Genomic DNA, 6,310 nt, shown 5'->3' on the forward strand with positions numbered 1-6,310 from the left:
TTCCTTATTATTAAAAATCCAAAAATATTTTTAATTTGTGTCTTTTCAAGTCAATAATACAGAGAATTAAAGATTCAGAACATGCAGCAGAGGAATTGCACAGAAAAAGCTGGGCGTTCAAAACGCCCAGTGAAGAAGGAAAACTGGCGTTTAAACACCAGCCAGGGTACCTAGCTGGGCGTTTAAAGCCCAAAAGGGTAGCATTTTGGGTGTTAAACGCCAGAATGCATACCATTCTAGGCGTTTAACGCAAGGATGATACAAGAGGGAAGATTTTGTTTTTAATTCAAATTTTTTTCAAGTTTTCATAATTTTTCAAAATCAAATCTTTTTAAATTGTTTCTCAATCATATTGATGACAAGTCATCATATACCCATTTTTCAAGCTAATTTCACTAGTTTTATTAGTCTTTATGCACTTTCTTGCATCCTAAGTAAGTGATTTGGAATGAAAATGCATAACTTCTTTAAATCAAGCAACTACCATTAAATTGATGCTAATTCATGAGGTTTAAGCTAATTTTAATTGAATTTTAATTGATTTATAAGCCTTTTTAAATTGTTTCTCAATCTTTATTTCTCAATCATATCTTTTTAAAACCATAACTCTTCAATTATATCTTCTTAATCACATCTTTTTCCAAATAATATTCAATCTTTTTGATTTCTAATTTCAAAATCTTTTTCAAAAATCACTTTATTTCTTTCCCAACTTTAATTTTCAAAAATCATTCTTCAATTTTTCAAAATTTCTTCAAAATCTTTTAATTTATTTTTGAAAATTCTTCCCCTCTTCTCACATCATACTATTTAAGGACTAACACTCCTCCATTATCAACAATTCGAACTCTATCTCTCTTGATAAGTTCGAATTCTTCTTCTTCTACCTCCTCCTTCTATTCTTCTTTTCCTCTGACATCTCAAGGAATCTCTATACTGTGACATAGAGGATTTCATATTTTCTTGTTCTCTTATCTTTTATATGAGCAGGAGCAAAGATAAAATCATTCTTGTTGAGGCTGACCCTGAACCTGAAAGGACCTTGAAGCGAAAGCTAAGAGAAGATAAAGCACTACTCTCTGTAGAGGACCTAACAGAAATCTTCAAACAAGAAGAAGACATGGCAGCCGAAAACAACAACAATGCCAACAATGCAAGGAAGGTGCTGGGTGACTTTACTGCACCTACTCCCGACTTCTATGGGAGAAGCATCTCTATCCCTGCCATTGGAGCAAACAACTTTAAGCTTAAGTCTCAATTAGTTTCTCTAATGCAACAGAATTGCAAGTTCCATGGACTTCCATTGGAAGATCCTCATCAATTTTTAGCTAAATTCTTGCAAATCTGTGACACTATCAAGACCAATGGGGTTGACCCTGAGGTCTACAGACTTATGCTATTCCCTTTTGTTGTAAGAGACAGAGCTAGGATATGGTTGGACTCACAACCCAAAGAAAGCCTGAACTCTTGGGAAAAGCTAGTCAATGCCTTCTTAGCAAAGTTCTTTCCACCTCAAAAAATTGAGCAAGCTTAGAGTGGAAGTCCAAACCTGCAGACAGAAGGAAGGAGAATCCCTCTATGAAGCTTGGGAAAGATACAAACAATTAATCAGAAAGTGTCCCTCTGATGGGAAAGATACAAACAATTGATCAGAAAGTGTCCTTCTGACATGCTTTCTGAATGGAGCATCATAGGTATCTTCTATGATGGTCTGTCTGAACTGTCCAAGATGTCATTGGACAGCTCTGTTGGAGGATCTCTTCATCTAAAGAAGACACCTGCAGAAGCTCAAGAACTCATTGAAATGGTTACAAATAACCAATTCATGTACACTTTTGAAAGGAATCCTGTGAACAATGGGACGAATCAGAAGAAAGGAGTTCTTGAGATTGATACTCTGAATGCCATATTGGCTCAGAATAAAATATTGATCAGCAAGTCAATATGATTTCTCAAAGTCTATCTGAAATGCAAGCTGCACCAGGCAGTACTAAGGACGCTTCATTTGAAGAAGAAGCTTATGATCTTGAGAACCTATCAATGGAATAGGTGAATTACATGGGAGAACCCTATGGAAACACCTATAATCCTTCATGGAGAAATCATCCAAATCTCTCATGGAAGGATCAACAGAAACCTCAACAAGGTTTCAACAACAATAATGGTGGAAGAAAAGAAGAAACAGGTTTAGCAATGGCATGCCTTTTCCATCATCTTCTTAGCAACAGACAGAGAATTCTAAGCAGAGCCACTCTGACTTAGCAACCATGGTCGCTGATCTAATCAAAACCACTCAAAGTTTCATGACTGAAACAAGGTCCTCCATTAGAAACTTAGAGGCACAAGTGGGTCAGCTGAGTAAGAAAGTTACTGAACTCCCTCCTAATACTCTTCCAAGCAATACAGAAGAGAATCCAAAAGGAGAGTGTAAGGCCATCAACATGGCCGAATTTGGAGAGGAGGAAGAGGCAGTGATCGCCACTGAGGAAGACCTCAATGGACGTCCACTAGCCTCCAATGTAGGACCCTGGGAATTTCTCAATACCTTGTACATTAGGCACCATGACCTTCGAGAAGGCTTTGTGTGACCTAGGGTCAAGCATAAACCTTATGCCTCTCTTTGTAATGGAGAAGATAGGGATCTTTGAGGTACAAGCTGCAAGAATCTCACTAGAGATGGTAGACAATTCAAGAAAACAAGCTTATGGACTTGTAGAGGATGTTCTGGTAAAGGTTGCAGACCATTACATCCCTACTGATTTCATAGTCCTAGAGACTGGAAAGTGCATGGATGAATCCATCATCCTTGGCAGACCTTTCCTAACCACAGCAAAGGCTGTGATTGATGTTGACAGAGGAGAATTGATCATTCAAGTGAATGAAGAATCCCTTGTGTTTAAGGCTCTATTCAAGTGAATGAAGAATCCTTTGTGTTTAAGGCTCAAGGATATCCCCCTGTAACCATGGAGAGGAAGCATGAAGAGCTTCTCTTAAAACAGAGTCAAACAGAGCCCCCACAGTCAAACTCTAAGTTTGGTGTTGGGAGGCCACAACCAAATTCTAAGTTTGGTGTTGAACCCCCACATTCAAACTCTAAGTTTGGTGTTGGGAGGTTCTAACATTGCTCTGAACATCTGTGAAGCTCCATGAGAGCCCACTGTCAAGCTACTGACATTAAAAAAGTGCTTGTTGGGAGGCAACCCAATGTTATATTTATCTATTTTCCATTGTTATTTTATGTTTTCTATAAGTTGATGATCATATGAAGTCACAAAAACAATTGAAAAAGCAAAAATAGAATGAAAAACAGAATGAAAAATAGCACACCCTGGAGGAAAAACTTGCTGGCGTTTAAACGCCAGTAAGGGCAGCAAATGGGCGTTAAACGCCCAGTCTGGCAGCATTCTGGGCGTTTAACGCCAGAAAAGGGCAGCAGCTCGGCGTTTAACGCCAGGATTGGCAAAAAGGGTGTTTTGCACGCCACTTGGTGCAGGGATTAGCTATCCTTGACACCTCAGGATCTGTGGACCCCACAGGATCCCCACCTACCCCACCACTCTCTCTCTTCTTCACCCATTCACCAATCACCTCAATAACTCTTCCCCAAAAATCCCTCACCTATCAAATCCCACCATTCTCTTCACCACTCACATCCATCCTTCATAAAACCCCACCTACCCCACCATCCAAATTCAAACCACTTTCCCTCCCAAACCCACCCATAATGGCCGAACCTTACCCCTCTCTCCACCCCTATATAAACCCTTCTTCACTCCTTCATTTTCACACAACCTAAACACTACTTCTCACCCTCAGCCGAACCACAAAGCCCCCTCCATCTCCTTTATTTCTTCTTCTTCTACTCTTTTCTTTCCTCTTTTGCTCGAGGACGAGCAAACCTTCTAAGTTTGGTGTGGTAAAAGCATTGCTTTTTGTTTCCCCATAACCATTTATGGCACCTAAGGCTGGAGAAACCTCTTGAAAGAGGAAAGGGAAGGCAAAAGCTTCCACCTCCGAGTCATGGAAGATGGAGAGATTCATCTCAAGGGTGCATCAAGACCACTTCTATGAAGTTGTGGCCATGAAGAAGGTGATCCCCAAGGTCCCTTTCAAACTCAAAAAGAGTGAATATCCGGAGATCCGACATGAGATCCAAAGAAGAGGTTGGGAAGTTCTTACCAACCCCATTCAACAAGTCAGAATCTTAATGGTTCAAGAGTTCTATGCCGACGCATGGATCACCAAGAACCATGATCAAAGTGTAAACCCGGACCCAAAGGATTGGCTTACAATGGTTCGGGGGAAATGCTTAGATTTTAGTCCGGAAAATGTAAGGTTGGCATTCAACTTGCCCATGATGCAAGGAGATGAACACCCCTACACTAGAAGGGTCAACTTTGATCAAAGGTTGGACCAAGTCCTCATAGACATTTGTGAAGAGGGTGCTCAATGGAAGAGAGATTCAAGAGGAAAGCCAGTTCAACTGAGAAGGCATGACCTCAAGCCCCTGGCTAGGGGATGGTTGGAGTTTATCCAACGCTCAATCATTCCCACTAGCAACCGGTCCGAGGCTACTATAGACCGGGCTATCATGATTCATAGCATCATGATTGGAGAGGAAGTAGAAGTTCATGAGGTTATATCCCAAGAACTTTATAAAGTGGCGGACAGGTCCTCTACCTAGGCAAGGTTAGCCCTCCCTCATCTCATTTGTCACCTCTGTAATTCAGTTGGAATTAACATAGAGGGAGACATCCTCATTGATGAGGACAAGCCCATCACTAAGAAGAGGATGGAGCAAACAAGAGATCCCACTCACGGACATGAGGAAATTCCTCATCATGAAATCCCTGAGATGCCTCAAGGGATGCACTTTCCTCTACAAAACTATTGGGAGCAAATAAACACCTCCCTAGGAGAATTGAGTTCCAACATGGGACAACTAAGGGTGGAGCACCAAGAACATTCCATCCTCCTCCATGAAATTAGAGAAGATCAAAGAATTATGAGAGAGGAGCAACAAAGGCAAGGAAGAGACATTGAGGAGCTTAAGCACTCCATAAGATCTTCAAGAGGAAGAACAAGCCGCCATCACTAAGGTGGACCCGTTCTTTAATCTCCTTGTTCTTTATTTTTCTGTTTTTCGAAGATTATGCTTTATGTTTTATTTCTGTTTGTGTCTTATGATCATTGGTGTCTTAGTGTCTATGCCTTAAAGTTATGAATGTCCTATGAATCCATCACCTTTCTTAAATGAAAAATGTTCTTAATTGAAAAAGAGAAGAATTACATGAATTTCAAATTTTATGACAGATTAATTATTTTGATGTGGTGGCAATACTTTTGATTTCTGAATGTATGCTTGAACAGTGCATATGTCTTTTGAATTTGTTGTTCATGAATGTTAAAATTGTTGGCTCTTGAAAGAATGATGAAAAAGGAGACATGTTACTGAGGATCTAAAAAATCATAAAAATGATTCTTGAAGCAAGAAAAAGCAGTGAATTCAAAAAAAAAGAGAGAGCAAGCAGAAAAAGCCAATAGCCCTTTAAACCAAAAGGCAAGGATAATAAAAAGGATCCAAGGCTTTGAGCATCAGTGGATAGGAGGGCCTACAGGAATAACATCTTGGCCTAAGCGGCTAAACTAAGCTGTCCCTAACCATGTGCTTGTGGCGTGAAGGTGTCAAGTGAAAACTTGAGACTGAGCGGTTAAAGTCGTGATCCAAAGCAAAAAGAGTGTGCTTAAGAACCTTGGACACCTCTAATTGGGGACTCTAGCAAAGCTGAGTCACAATCTGAAAAAGGTTAACCCAGTTATGTGTCTGTGGCATGGATGTATCCGGTGGTAATACTGAAAAACAGAGTTCTTTTGGCCACGGCCAAGACTCATAAAGTAGCTGTGTTCAAGAATCATCATACTTAACTAGGAGAATCAATAACACTATCCGGATTCTGAGTTCCTATAGAAGCCAATCATTCTAAACTTCAAAGGATAAAGTGGGATGCCAAAACTGTTCAGAGGCAAAAAGCTAAAAGCCCCGCTCATCTAATTAATACTGGTCCTCATAGATATTTTTGGAATTCACTGTATATTCTCTTCTTTTTATTATATTTGATTTTCAGTTGCTTAGGGACAAGCAACAATTTAAGTTTGGTGTTGTGATGAGCGGATAATTTATACGCTTTTTGGCGTTGTTTTTAGTATGCTTTTAGTATGTTTTAGTTAGTTTTTATTATATTTTTATTAGTTTTTATTTAAAATTCAATTTTTTGGACTTTACTATGAGTTTGTGTGTTTTTCTGTGATT

The sequence above is a fragment of the Arachis duranensis genome, chromosome 9 (genome assembly GCF_000817695.3).
Source record: "Arachis duranensis cultivar V14167 chromosome 9, aradu.V14167.gnm2.J7QH, whole genome shotgun sequence".
Taxonomy (NCBI): domain Eukaryota; kingdom Viridiplantae; phylum Streptophyta; class Magnoliopsida; order Fabales; family Fabaceae; genus Arachis; species Arachis duranensis.